This window comes from Lutra lutra, chromosome 6, assembly GCF_902655055.1.
Source record: "Lutra lutra chromosome 6, mLutLut1.2, whole genome shotgun sequence".
Classification (NCBI taxonomy): Eukaryota; Metazoa; Chordata; class Mammalia; order Carnivora; family Mustelidae; genus Lutra; species Lutra lutra.
In genome coordinates, this window is record NC_062283.1 from 1,059,962 (window position 1) to 1,075,543 (window position 15,582).

A 15,582-nucleotide genomic window follows, 5' to 3' on the forward strand; every position below is an offset into this window, starting at 1 on the left:
TAGAAGGCTAAAATGTCTCTTCTTTCTTGTCTGTCTTAGGTCTTCAGGTACAAAGAGAGGACAGATCGGATCAGAAGAAGCCAATCACAACTCTCACAAAGACATTTACCTATGACCAGAGTCCATTCCAAGCCCTAGGATCTCAGCGAAATGCAGCAACTCTGGGAGAGTCCAAACCGGCATGGAAGGAAATCTGACAGTACTTGGTGAGAATCTCTGAAACTTGAAGGAAGTTGCCACCTCTGGTCGCCTGAAATGAACAGCCTACTGAGGGGAAGACTTTGGGGACTGAGGTGCTCTCCCCTACAACAGTGTGAAAGATGAGTGAGAAACAAGGGGGATGGTTATACCTTATACATTGAATGTGTTAATGGAAAAAATATTCTTAAGTATATTAATGGTCTGTTCAAAGCATCGAGGGAAGCCTCAGGCTTTCTGTGACCGCAGTAAAGGAACATTGTTTGTGAGGGGGCATTTACCAGCTGTCGCTTCAACCTGTGTGTCGCTGGATTATTGAATCAGCGAAGTTCCTAAGTTCTCTGGGTCATATAGGGGCCTGATGAGGAAAGAGTGATGTTGAGAACTGGGGTAAGGGTTAGGGGTCTAGGAGTTCCCTGAGCCTCGGTTTGTGCTGGTCTCCTGGGGGTTACAGTGGGTGTTTTTCTCTCAGCAACTGAGCATCATCTCACTTTGTGAGCTAGTCAGGGTTCTCTAGAGAAACATACCAGTAGAGAGAGAGAGAGAGAGAGAGTGTGTGTGTGTATGGAAGGAGACACAGATAGAGAAAGGGAGAGATCTGTTTTAAGAAATTGGCTCACACAACAGTCTGAAATTTGCAGGGCAGGCTGGCAAGTCTGGCAAGGGGTGGTGGTGTAGTCTTGAATCCAGAGGTGATTTGGAAGCAGGATTTCTTCTTCCTTGGGGGAACTCTGATACTCTCTTACGGCCTTCCACTGATGGGACGATGGAGGGTTGTCTCCTTCACGCAGAGTCTGCTGACTTAAATGTTAGTCACATCTACTCAAAATACATTGGCAGCAACAACTACACTGGTTTTGACCAAAAGACTGGGCAGAGAGCTAGCCGAGTTGACACATTAAATTTAACTGTCACACTTTGTTCTTAGATCCTGCAATTCTCTTGTGTAAATTTTTATCCAACAAACACTGCCGGTTCTCTAGGGAAGCAATGATCCCTGCATATATGAAGATGTAAGAATCACTTTAAGAAGGAACAGAATGGGGGCGCTTGGGTGGCTCAGTGGTTAAAGCCTCTGCCTTCGGCTCGGCTCGGGTCATGATCTCAGGGTCCTGGGATCGAGCCTCACAACGGGCTCTCTGCTCAGCAGGGAGCCTGCCTCCTCCTCCTCTCTCTTTGCCTGCCTCTCTGCCTACTTGTGATCTGTCAAATAAATAAAAATCTTTAAAAAAAAAAAAAAGAAGGAACAGAATGTGTTCTAGGGAAATTTCCAGTATCATTACCCGTAGATGCATTTTGTTTTGTCAGTTAACATTTTAGCCACTTAAGGACAAAGACTGTTTCTCTTCCCTTTGTGATTTCCCTCAAGCATTTAATTCAGAGCTTTGAAAGTTGAGAAATTCTAGCAATGTCTGATGAGTGGATGAGACTCTACTGTATGTGGGGCAAATGGGCTCATACTTGGAGTTCTGCAAGTGCACTGGACTCTCGCTTTACTTCTGCATTATTTTTTTACTGTGATAATGTGAGCGTTTATGCTAAACACTTTCTTTTATTAAAATTAAAATTCATGATGAGATATTTAAAGTATAAACACAGAGAATACAACAGACCTCATAAACCCATTATCCAAATCTTTCTAAGAAAATAATTTACCCCTCAGTTTTCATTTCTCTTCCTCTCTCCATGCGTACCTTTCTAGTGTGCATTTTAATCTTTTACCACATGTGTGTATATCTATAAAAATTTGACTATTTCTCTGTCCCACTGCCCGTATTTATTATGTTCTTTTTGTTCACTGTTTTCTACTTCACACAAATTCCCTGTGACAGAAGGAGACACAGCGCATTAAACTTTAATTGTTGTGTAGGTAATCTGTTGAAGAACACATATGTCCAATATTTGCTTCCCCAGCAGTGCCACAAAGGACATCACTGTACGTGACTACTTGGACAGTTTGTGAGGAGTTGCTAAATCCTTTATCTGGAAGCGGGATTGCTGAATCTTAAAGGGAGGCTATCTCTGGCTTTTCTAGATATTGCCAAAATGGTCTCGTACCGCTGGTGCAAAATTCGTATTCCTAGAAACCAATGATAGTGTCTGCCGCCCTCCACCTATCCTTGGCACTGTTGAACTTAAAATGTTTTGCCAGTAGATAACGGTAAAAGTATTCTTCAAATCTGCATTTGTCAGGTTACTGGTGAGGTTCAGCGTACTTCACATATTTGTTGGCCTTTTATGTTTCTTCATCTGGGAGCTGAGTCTTTATATCCTTTGTCCAAGTTTCTACAGATTGTCACCTTCTGTATTTACACTGTGGCTCATTAGTTTGCTAAGTGATGAATGCCTCTTAGTCTTAAATTGCGCGCTGCTCTACCACCTGAAGGTCCCTGTAGACACAGAGTGCCCCCTCGGTTTGTCCCCAGCCTGGTGAGTGTTGGTGTCTCCCCGCGGCTCACTCGCAAGAGATACATCATAGATGTAACTTCTTGAGCCATGCAAGGACTTGAAAATCTTCTGGCTGTGAATATTGTCCTACCAATTTCCCCGACACTGTTGCTAACAGTTTGGTTCTACCTTGTTCTTTTTTGTTTTGCTTTAATCTTAACACACCACAAATTTATGATCTTATAGTTTTGTAGGTCAGAGTGCAACCCAGCTCTCACAGAGACACCTTGTTCTTCCTAAAGCCATCCAAATGTTACTTAGTATTATAATGTAAATAAATGCTTCTTTTTAAGTACTGGGCAGCTGGGTGACTCCTCTGCCTTCCACTCAGGTCGTGATCCCAGGGTCCTGGGATCCAGCACCACACAGGGCTCCCAGCTCAGTGGGAGTCAGCTTCTCCCTCTCCCTCTCCCCCTGCTTGTGTTCCCTCTCCCACTGTCTCTCTCTCTCTCTGTCAAATAAATAAAATCTTTAAAAAAGTCTAGCTACAAACTTCCTCTTTATTTAGCTCACCACTGCTTTTCACATCTCACTACTTCTTGCTCAATTCCTTTTTCCCTCGAATTAATTACTTTACATTGATCTCAACTAAGATCTTAGTTAATAACACATTTTAAAGGTCTTTATTTAATCCTTATTCTTGAATAATTTACCTAAAGAATTTTAATCTCAGAGTTATCTTCCCTCAGCTCCGTAATCGTGTTATTCCATCATTTGTTGTTGCTCTCTTTTAGTTTCTAGTGGTACTGATGGGAAACCCACTCTAAGCGTAAGGATGATTTCTTTTTTCATAAAGTCACTCATCTTAAATCCAGAAAAAATAAGGTCAGAATTATAAGATTCTCCCATAAAGTAGGACCAAAGTTTATAAGAGGCTAGCATTTGTCAGTAAATAGAATGGGGGGGGGAGGGGAAGAAATATATCACGGCTTTCCTATACTAGAAGTCTGTTTTTACTGACCCAATAACTGAGCCCACACAGTCTCTGAGGCCACCAGTGGCACCTGCCGGGGCTGCATCCCTCTGCAGCGTACCCCCTCCCCCCCCAGCCCCCAGTGCTGATGTAATTGCCGTCTCAGTCTCTGTCTCACTCACCTGCTCACCCCATTCTCTCACCTCCCCCTCTTCAGCTGCCCTGAGGCTCTGGCTGCTGTGTGCTCCTAGCTCAGTCTTTGCTTTAACTCCCCCTGTAATGGCCCCTTACCCCGTTCTTCCTGTTTGATTCTCCTACCTTCGGGCTTCCATGCTACCCCGTTCTTAATTTTTTCTTCCCAGGCTGTAGCCGTCTTCCTCCCATATGTGTATCCGTATTTCAGTTCTGAGTGGCCCTTATTTACTTCTACGTTCTCCCCGCCTCTGGTAGTTTCCAGGAACTTCAGACCTGGATGGCTGATGAAACATGCATATGTGCTTTCCTCCCACCCTCCCTCCCTCCCTTTCTTCCTTCTTCCTTCACTTTTTTACTTTCCTATTCTTTTCACCTTTGAACTTTAGTTTTGTTCAGCTTTTAACCTAGGGTATAGAAACCTTTCACACGTTCCTCCCATCACCCTTTGTTCACTAGTTCCCTTTTAAAATAAATTCATTTCGGTTAAGGTTGGGGCAAAACATAGGGAAAAAAAACTTACTTCTTCAGAGGCTGATGCCTAGGATGGTCATAACCAAATAAGGCAAACTACAAGGCTTCAGGAATGGGAGGGTGTCATCTCGCAGTTCTGAAGACTACAGACCCAAGGTCAGGGGCTAGGCAGGATGTTTCTTCTGCTCCAGGCACCCCCTACTCCAGGATGACTCAATCTTAACTACTTATCCTAGGGGTCAGGCCATCAACATACAAATATTTAGGGGGACAAAATTCAATTGATAACACCTGTTAGCTCTAGTATGTTGACTCACCTTATTCTCAACAGAGGAAGCATTCACTGAGGGTCATGAGAAATCACTACAATTGCGAAAAATCGCGTTTCGTATCCACACTCAGGCCCCTCATTTCGCTATTTTGGTTTCATGTTAATCAAGCAGTTTTACATCAGATTCCACACCCCCCCCCAGTTATTCGCTGTTTCAGCTCCTCACACATTCCTTTCCTGCAAGTCTGTTTCTGGGAGGTCCTCACTGGAATGGGTTCCACGGGCTCTGCCTCTTTTTAGTTTGCCTTCCACACCTTCCTACTCTTGGGCCGTGGTCAGATTCTTGGGCCATGGTCAGATTTATTTCATTACAGCTTGGCCAGATTCCTGTTTTGGTTAAATACCTGGAACTAACTTGAAAGTATTAAAGACGTTTTCAAGTGCTACTTGTATAATTTATGTGTTATATATGACATTTTGCTAGAAAAACTCTAGCAAAATGCCCCCAAAATGTACTGAGCCATGGACACAGTACAGAGTACTGTACTATGGGCTGTATTACCAGCCCATGTTAAGTGCTCATCTATTGTCTTGTATTTCTTTTATTGTAACACTTACAAACTGTATTTTTTTTTCTTAGATTTTATTTATGTGACAGAGAGCGCGCACGCAAGTAGGCAGAGCAGCAGGCAGAGGGAGAGGGAAAAGCAGGTTCTCTGCTGAGCAGGGAACCCAATGGGGGCTTGATTGCAGGACTGCGATCATGACCTGAGCAGAAGGCAGCTGTTTAACCCACTGAGCCACCCGGCACCCTACTTACAAACTGTATGAACATTTGTTTCTGTCATCTGTGGCCGTCTTGTACCTAGTTGTATGCCTCGAACTGTTAGCTCTGACACACATTAGGCTCTCCAGACTGCGGCTCATGTTGGGCAGCGGTTCACTGCACATGTTGGCTCCTCAGCTGCACTTTTGTGACGGAAACTTACTCAGTCCTTACCTTAAACGGTGTGGCCAGTTAGGATTCAGAAACGCCATGATCCCTGGTTCACTATGGTTTGGGCGTGCTGTTTTCACACTCGGTAAATACACAGTAAATGGAGTAGTAATGTCATCCTAGTCCCTAGTCACAGAAGTTTGCTAACATAAATTTTTAAAACTAAGTTTCTCCTCACTGCAAGGCATCCTGGGTGGACGGAAAACAGCAGCGCCCGAACCCTTGGCTCAAGGAAGGCGTTAAAAAAGACTGCGATTCCAAGGCCTCCGCATCCCAGAGCTCCTTCTGGCTTTGCTAGGGTCAACACCAAATTTCTCCGGGCAGCGGGCTCCGGGTAGACGGTGAGGCCCTTGTTCTAATCAAAGGCAGAAAACCAGGCTGCGATCACTGAAGAATGAATGTTTCGTGTAGGGACTGGACAGTCAGGTGACTATTTAGCTCTCCAAGTTGAGGCTCCCCGGGGGGGAAATGCAGGAGAGCAGCCTGTGCAAACAGAAACACGAAGTTGAGAGCGAGGCATTGCTCGGCCGCCGCCGCGAGCCGTGCGTCCACCTGTGCACCGTGGTCCTGGTCCCAGGGGTGACCAGGACCCGGGGACCGAAGCACCGGGCGGGTCAGTGACCCCGGAGCGAGCCGCCTTTTGCGGCTACCGCCGCGGCGTCCTCAGGCCAAGCCTTCTGGAAGGCGCTAGGAGTCCGGGGCTCTGGGGTTGGCTTTGGATTTCAGGGCACAGGTGCGCGCTCCTGCAGCAGCCCGAAGCGCCGTCCTGGGGGAAAGCTGGAAGGACAGCCTTCGCTAGAGCAGCCTGTCGCCGCCGCCAGCGCGCGCGTCCCAGAGCTGTGCAGTCTCCCCGGCAGAAGCCCGGGCCTGCGCACAACGCCGGGCGCGGCTCTTCCCTTTCCCGTTCCGCCGGGGGCGCAGGCGGTTCCCGGGCTGGAGAGCGCGCGCATGCGTGCTGCCGTGCACGCCGACCTCGGGCTCCCGCGCCCCCTCAGCGCGCCTCCGGCTCCGGCCGGGCTGCCCACGCCTAAGGGCTCGCGCGGACGCGCACGAGGGCGGCGCGGCCGTGAGCCTAATCGAGCACACAGTGATCAGAAAAGCACCTGCGCAGTCAGCACGGCTGGCTCCGTGGCTTAGTTGGCTAAAGCGCCTGTCTCGTAAACAGGAGATCCTGGGTTCGACTCCCAGCGGGGCCTCGTCAGGTCGTTTTGTTGTTCTGGCAATTCGCATTTTTTAGTCCTAAACCAGCTTCCATCTCAGTGTCGAATCTCCTGCTTGGGAGCTCTGATCCCTGCAGCCCCTCCAAACACCTGCATTCTCCACGACTCTGCCTCTCCACGTGACTTGTATGTTTCTGCTGTGGATTTAACTACTTGGGTGCTCAAGATCCGTCGTAGACAGAATTTCTAAAATAAAACGGAAAATTTTAATTCAAGCCATTTAAAAATATATACTGCTGGTTATCCAAATCCAAGTCGTCTTACTTATTACCTCCTGCACGGTTACAATTTATTGAACACTGTGTTTCACTTTGTGTATTTTCTCACATACCGTTAAAATCTCTAAGAAATACCCATAAAAGTAAGCATTATTCACGTTTTATGAATGACAAAAGAGAATCAGAGAGAAGCGAAGTAACTTGCCCAAATCACAGCTAGTAAACAAATAATCAAGCTAGGGTCTTAACCTAATATTTCTCAGTTCAAAGTCATGATCTTGCATTTCAAATAATTTTATTTATAAAATCAAACAGTATCCATATGGTTTAGAATAATGGTTCCTAAAATTGTATGGCACATGAACTCATTAGATCATCTGATGAAAATTTGGTTATAACCACCACCAAAAGCAAAAAGCTAATAGACATACAGATAAATTTTGCATATTCTTTCAAGATGTTCACTGACCTGGGAATGCAAACCGGTGCAGCCACTCTGGAAAACAGCGTGGAGGTTCCTCAAAAAGTTGAAAGTAGAGCTACCCTATAACCCAGCAATTGCTTTACTGGGTATTTACCCTAAAGATACAAATGTGGGGATTCGAAGGGACACCTGCACCCCAATGTTCATAGCAGCAATGTCCACAATAGCCAAAGTATGGAAAGAGCCCAAATGTCCATTGAGAGATGAGTGGACGAAGAAGATGTGGTATATACATAAGATGTAATATTACTCAGCCATAAAAAATGAAATCTTGCCATTTGCAACAATGTGAATGGAACTAGAGGGTATAATGCTACGTGAAATAAGTTAAACAGAGAAAGAATTATCATAGGATCTCACTGATAATGTGGAATTTAAGAAACAAAACAGAATATCATGGGGAAGAGTGGAAAAAAAATAAAACAAGATGAACCCAGAGAGGGAGACAAACCATAAGAGACTTAACTGTAGGAAACAAACAGGTTTGCTGGAGGGGAGAAGGGTGGAGGGATGGGGTCACTGAGTGATGGCCATGGGGAGGCTATGTGTTGTAATGAGCACTGGGTATTGTATAAGACTGATGAGTCACAGACCTGTACCCCTGAAACAAATAATACATTATATGTTAACTAACTGAATTGAAATTTTGAAAAAATATGTTCACGGATCTCCTACGTTCTTGGGTGCTCATGAACCACTGAATTAAATCTAAATTAAATCTTCCATCTCTTAGGAGATAAGAGCTTAGTGGGGAAGGAGGAGGAGATGGAATCAATTACATGATCACTAACAGAAAGAAAATATCATAGCTATGATAAATGCTACAAAAATAATGACTAAGATTTAGGAGAACATATGCAAGAGATGTCATTTACTCAGGGAATTCAGAGAAGGAGACTTGAGTTGGAAAGTAAAGGAAGAATTATGTAGGAAAGAGAGGCAAAGCATAGAGTCATCCAGGCAGAGGAAACCAGGCAAAGTGCATAGGACTGAAGGAAAGCCAGCACAGCTAGAGCAGAAAAGATGCACACAGGCTGGGGGGCCTGGGGGGCTCAGTCGTTAAGTGTCTGCCTTTGGCTCAGCCCCTGATCCCAGGACCCTGGGATCAAGCCCCACATCGAGCCTCACATCGAGCCCGCTGCTCAGCGGGGAGTCAGCTTCTCCCTCTCCCACTCTCCCTGCTTGTGTTCCATCTCTCTCTGTCTCAGTCCCTGTCCAATAAGTAAATAAATTCTAAAAAATTTTAAAAAAAGATGCACACAGGCAGGATGACAACTGAGGCAGGAAAAGGATACAGTTAACCCATGAGAGGTTTTTATCTGCCATGTTGGGGTGTTTTAATTTTATACTAAGAGCAACCACAGTGTATGAGTCAACATGAATACATGATCATTCTGAAAAATGACTAACCAAGAGAAAAATGTGAAATTTCAGATTTATTTTTCTAAGTTATCTATTATTCTCTTTTTGGAAAATAGATTTAAAATTTTAAAAAGATTTTAATGGGGCACCTGGGTTGCTCAGTCGGTAAGTGTCTGCCTTTGACTCAGGTCATGATCCCAGGGTCCTGGGTTTGAGCCCCACATCGGGCTCCTTGCTCAACTCAAAGCCTACTTCTCCCTCTCCCACTCCCCCTGCTTGTGTTCCCTCTCTCACTGTGTCTCTCTTTGTCAAATAAAATCTTTTAAAAAACAAGTAAATAAAAATATTTAAAAAAAAAGATTTTAAGCAGGATAACAGAGCTGCAGAAAGCACAAATACAAGAAATAAGGGGAGTTGGCATCAAGTTTTAAGGAGAAAATTCCCCAGATTGAGGAAGCCTATTTCTATAGCTCCCAGGGAGGTATTGCTTGAAAAATTACTCCTTTCCAAGATGTTTTTAGAGTGATCTTTGGCAGAAAAATCAGTAGATACATCCATTCCCTCTGCTTAATTATAGAGCAGTAAGGAACAATCCTATTCTCTTTCTCTCTTTGCTTAAATGGGTGAACTCACTGATGTATTCCTGAGCATTCATTTGTGCTGATGGGGAGTTCTCTTTGGAAATTTAAACTCTCCATTCTGTTTCTTCTTGGATCTTCCTAACTATTGATGTAAAAGAATTTAGAGGTTAACTTTTCTAAGTTTTGTTTGTTTTGTTTTTGTTTTTGAGTTCTAAGAGGGTTTATCTAAGGTGCCTTAATCGAGATTTGCCATCTCCTCAAACTCAACCAAAAGTTCAATCAGTTTCTTTTTTTTAAATTAACATATAATTTATTATTGTTTCAGGTCAGTGACTCATCAGTACTACACACTTCACAGCACTCACCATAGCACATACCCTCCCCAATGTCCATCACGCAGCCACTCCATTCCTTCCTATCCTGCTCCCCTTCAGCAACCCTCAGTTTGTTTCCTGACATTAAGAGTCTCTTATGGCTTATCTTCCTTTCTGGTTTCATCTTCTTTCGTTTTTCACTCCCTAACCCCATGATCCCCTGTCTTGTTTCTCAAATTCCTCTTATCAGTGAGATCATTTGATAATTATCTTTCTCTGATTGACTGATTTCGCTTAGAATAACACCCTCTGGTTCCATCCACGTCGTTGCAAATGGCAAGATTTTGGTTTTTTGATGGCTGCATAGTATTCCATTGTATATACATACCACATCTTCTTTATCCATTCATCTGTTGATGGACATCTAGGTTCTTTCCATAGTTTGGCTATTGTGGACATTGCTGCTATAAAGATTCGGGTGCACGTCCCCCTTTGGATCCCTACATTTGTATCTTTAGGGTAAATACCCAGTAGTGCGATTTCTGGGTCATGGGGTAGCTCTATTTTCAACTTTATGAGGAACCTCCATGATGTTTTCCAGAGTGGCTGCACCAGCTTGCATTCCCACCAACAGTGTAGGAGGGTTCCCCTTTCTCTGCATCCTTGCCAGCATCTGTAATTTCCTGACTTGTTAATTTTAGCCATTCTGACTGGTGTAAGGTGGGATCTCTTCGTGCTTTTGCTTTGTATTTCCCTGATGCCGAGTGATGTGGAGCACTTTTTCATGTGTCTGTTAGCCATCTGGATGTCTTCTTTGCAGAAATGTCTGTTCATAAAAAAAAAAAAAAAGAAAAGAAAAGAAATGTCTGTTCATGTCTTCTGCCCATTTCTTGATTGGATTCTTTGTTCTTTGGATGTTGAATTTGATAAGTTCTTTTTTTTTTTTTTAAAGATTTTTATTTATTTATTTGAAACAGAGAGAGAGAGATCACAAGTATGCAGAGAGGCAGGCATAGAGAGAGAGAGGAGAAAGCAGGCTCCCCGCTGAGCAGAGAGCCCGATGCGGGCCTCGATCCCAGGACCCTGAGATCATGACCTGAGCCGAAGGCAGAGGCTTAACCCACTGAGCCACCCAGGCGCCCGAATTTGATAAGTTCTTTACAGATTTGGGGTACTAGAGCTTTATCTGATATGTTATTTGCAAATATCTTCTCCCAATCTGTTCTCTTTTGGTTTTGTTGACTTTCCTTTGCTGCGCAAGAGCTTTTGATCCTGATGAAGTCCCAATAGTTCATTTTTGCCCTTGCTTCCCTTGCCTTTGGCAATGTTTCCAGGAAGAAGCTGTTGCGGCTGAGGTAGAAGAGGTTGCTGCCTGTGTTCTCCTCAAGGATTTTGATGGATTCCTTTCTCACATTGAGGTCCTTTATCCATTTTGAGGCTATTTTCGTGTGCGCTGTAAGGAAATGGTCCAGTTTCACTTTTCTGCATGTGGCTGTCCAATTTTCCCAACACCATGTGTTGAAGAGACTGTCTTTTTTCCATTGGACATTCTTTCCTGCTTTGTTGAAGATTAGTTAACCATAGAGGTGAGGGTCTATTTCGGAGTTATCTCTTCTGCCTACAGTGCCTTTTTAGCAAAAGAAAATCTTTGATTGTGTGCTGAATTCAGCTGTCATTCTCTTTCATCTCCTTTCATCTATGGGCTTTCTTTTCTTTTTATGACATTGGCATTTTTGAAGAGTGCAGGCCAGTTATTTTGTAAAATATTCCATAATTTGGCTTAGTCTGCTATCTACTCACAGTTAATTCAGGCTATGTATTTTGGATGGGAATACAAAACAACTGTCACTGTGCTTTTTCAGTGCATCATCTCAGTAGACATACAATGTCAGTTGTCCCATTACTGGTGATATTAATTTTGATCATTTGCTTATGATGATGTCTGCCAGGTTTCTTCATAATTCCTTTATTATTATTGTAGTTAATAAGTATCTTGTGAGGAGATACTTTGAGACTATGTAAATATCCTCTTCTCATTCAACATTTACCTATTTACCATTCATTGATGATCCTTGCCTAAATCAATTATTAATTTAGTGATTTCCAAGTGGTGATTTTCTAAATATCATCTTTCTACATTTATCATTTGACTTTTTGTTATAAGAAGAATATCTTTCTTTTTCATTGACTTGTTTCTTTTTTGTTTTTGTTTTTGTTTTAAAGATTTTATTCATTTATTTGACAGAGATAGAGCACAAGTAGGCAGAGAGGCAGGCAGAGAGGAAGGGAAGCAGGTTCTCCGCTGAGCAGAGAGCCCGTCCTGAGATCACTACCTGAGTGGAAGGCAGATGCTTAACCCACTGAGCCACCCAGGTGCCCCATGACTTGTTTCTTTGTATATTTGGAGGGACACAGTTTAGCCCATAACAAGGATTAAACACATGTGGAATTTTCTTCAAGTTTTTTTCATTTGTTCATTTGCTGTCTTATTTACCCTTCCTTCCCTCCCTCCTTCCTTCCTCAAACTTTCAATAGGGCTTTGAGCTAAAATGTCCAATAATTCCAGTAAAATATTAGCAAACCAGAAAGGTAGGGTTATGTTTCAGTGCCCAACTTAAGAAAGTGTCAATGACTGAGTGAAACATCACTTGGAGTTTCTGTGATATTGTGAATCATAAGAAACATATGTTTGATCCTCATCCCTATTCCTGGCAGAGTTCCTAAAACTCTTTAAAAAATCTTTGGTTTCTTTTATCTTTTTTTTCCCCCTAAAGATTTGTTTGTTTTAGAAAGTTAGTGTGAATGCAGAGCCCAACGCAGGGCTTGATCCCATGACCCTAAGATCATGATGACTTGAGCTGAAATCGAGTTGGATGCTTAACTGACTGACCCACCCAGGCACTACCCCCTTATACATTTTTAAGTAATAAGAGCACTAGGAGCATCTTTTGGTCTAATGAGATGGCTCTGGATGGCTCCTGGATGGGGCCTTGTCACCAGAAAGACTAAGCTTAGATTAGAAGCTTGGGATTTTCTGCAGCCCTACCTCCCACCTCCCATTATCCAGACAGGACAGAGGGGCTGGAAATTGAGTTAATAATCATACCTACATGAGGAAGCCTCCATAAAATCCTCAAAATATGGGGTTTGGGCATTTCCAGGCTGATGAACACATCCACCTGGAGGGTGACACCCAAACTCTAAGGGGACAGAAGCTCCCGTGCTCAGGGTTCTCCTGGACCATGCTCACCCTGTGTATCTCATCTGGCTGTTCATCTTTGTCCTTTATCATACCTTAAACTGGTCAGTGTGTTTCCCTGAGTTCTGTGAGCTAATAATCAGGAGGGCATGGAAACCTGTGCTTTGTAGCCAGGTCAGACAAGCTGCGGTTATAGCCTGGGGACCCATATTTTTTGCACCTGGCTTCTGCATAGGAGACAGCCTCATGGGACTGAGCCCTTGTGGAATCTAACACTATCTCCAGGTAGTGTCAGAATTGAGCTAAATTGTAGGACACCCACTGGTGTCACAGAATTACTTCATACGGGAAAACCCCACCCACACCTGGTGTCAGAAGTGTTGAGTGTGGTTGTCCTGTAAGAGCAGAGGAGAGACCCAGGAGGGGACTAATGTGTTCCTTGCAGTTCCTGGTGGGCAAGATAGAGTCAAACACTGGCTATAGAACTCCTGTTGCAGAGCGGGGAGCCTGACAGAGAAAGAACATCTGTGCACCTGAGGTTTGAGACTTCTTCCTTCCTTTCTTCCTCCCTCCCTTCCTCGTTCCCTCCTTCCCTCTCTCTCGGCCTTTCCTTCCTTCCTTCCATCTGTCTGTTTTTAACTAGAGATATAAACTTATTAATATAATTTGTCTGAATTCAAAACAAGTGCTCATTGGTTAATGAGGGTTTCAGACAAGATATTAACATCTTTTCAAAATATTGTTAAAAGAAATGGCACTTGCAGTTTATTTTGGATGGCAGCACTGTCTGGCACACACACCCCGTGATGGATGGCATCATGGGTTAGCGCAGTCATCAATCAAGGCTGCCTTATACAAGTTCTACCTTTGTCCCAGGTGTTGGGTATATAAAGAATACATTTGCTTATTTTCGAATTGGTTTCCTTTAGAAATTGATTTATACAATTTTCTTACTTAGGTTTAATAACAATTTTCATCACACGTAGCATATGTAAATATACTTAAAATTTGAGTTTATCCCTGACTTATCAGTTTCTCACAAGGTTCACTTAAATTTGATCCAGGCAAGTGAATCATTTTTTTGTTTGTGTAGGGTTTTTTGGTGTGTGTGTGTGTGTGTGTGTGTGTGTGTGTGTGTGTGTCTTTAGTAGGATTTCCTATAGAAAATTCAGGAACCTTATTATTTAGTTTATTGTGCTAGTCACCATACAGTACATCGTTAATTTTTGATGTAGTGTTCAGTGATTCATTAGTTGTATATAACACCCAGTGCTCATCACCACACGTGCCCTCCTGAATACCCATCACCCAGCTACCCTATCCCCCCAACCCACTCCCCTCTGAAACCCTGTTTGTTTCCCCCAGTCCATAGGCTCTAAAGGTTGTCTCCCCTTTGATTTCTCCCCCTTCATTTCCCCATCCCTTCCCCTGTGGTCTTCTGTGTTTAACATAGGAGTGAAACCATATGATAATTGTCTTTCTCTTTGGCTTATTTCACTTAGCATAATCCCTAGAGTTCCGGAACTTTCCTTTCAATTTTATTGAGAGACCAATTTCTGTTTCTTAACCTCAAAGTACCTATTTTTAGCTTCTGTATTAAAAAATTAAAGTTGCTCAATCTTAACACATAAACGATGAACTTCATCTTTGCTCAGGCAAGGGGGGAAATGCAAGTAGAAGTATAGACTTTGACCAAACAAAGTAAGGGGCAGAGTTGTTCCAGAATTTGGGGGTAGGGGTGGGCATGAAGTTTAACTTTTTGATTTAATATAATTTGATTCAGTTTAATTGAAGCAGCATTTTGTAGAATCAGCGCAAAGCAGGACTGTGAGTAAATTGGTGTCATCCTGTTTTCTTAAAACTACAGAGTTATGAGCAATTTTAAAAGATGTTCCTGAATCCTTACTGTAACTCTGGAAAGTGGTTGGAAGTCGAGTCTGAGATTCTGTGTCAGATCAGAGCCAGGTTTTGTCAAAGCCTCGGTCACTTGAGTCACATCACTCAGGTAACTGGGATAATCGTTCCTATGATAGGATTTCCAAGAACAAACTTTCTCAGCCTATGTTTTTAGAGAACACTTGCTTAGCTTGTGTCCCTGAGGACAACTGATAAGAGCAGTTTTGTGTAGTTCACAAAAAGAACCAAGGAGAAGCTAGTAACCCCTCGCTCTCTGCCTAGATTTCTAGCCAGCTCCCTCTTCCCTCTCATACCTGAAGACAATTTCTCCTAGCCTTACTCTAGCGTCCAGCAGCCAACTAATTAGGGATTAGTCACGCTCTTACCATTTATGCCAGCAGGGCACTTTCTGTTCAGCCATTGACTCCAAATATGAGGTCTTCTAAAACAGAAAGAATGAGAAAAAAGTATTTTAAAATATTTTTAAAATAACGTAGAAGCACTTGTGACCACGGTCACAGAATGGTTGAAAAAGCAAAGTTGCAGGAGTAGAAACAAACCAGTCCGAGGTCTCTGCCTAATCTTTCTTAACTCTCCTCCAAGGGAGGGGTAGAGCACCGGTCTGAGTACCCCTGGCAGGGGAAGCTGAATGTGTTGTTTTTTTTCAGCAGCATATTTGACTTTATAACTGGAATGAAATCTGATTTACTTGTTTAAAGTTTAAATTGCTTAGAAATAACAAAAGTGCTAAAACCCAAGTACATCTGGTTCAAGATGCAGCATTTCAAAAAGGCACACAGTAGACAGCAACAGCC

The 15,582-nt window shown here is 43.1% G+C and overlaps 1 non-coding gene across 1 annotated transcript; it reads left to right on the forward strand.

Moving 5' to 3' along the window:
- Positions 1 to 6,615: 6,615 nt before the first annotated feature.
- Positions 6,616 to 6,689, forward strand: TRNAT-CGU (transfer RNA threonine (anticodon CGU)). The gene has a single exon. It is a non-coding gene; the product is annotated as a tRNA-Thr (tRNA).
- Positions 6,690 to 15,582: the final 8,893 nt, after the last annotated feature.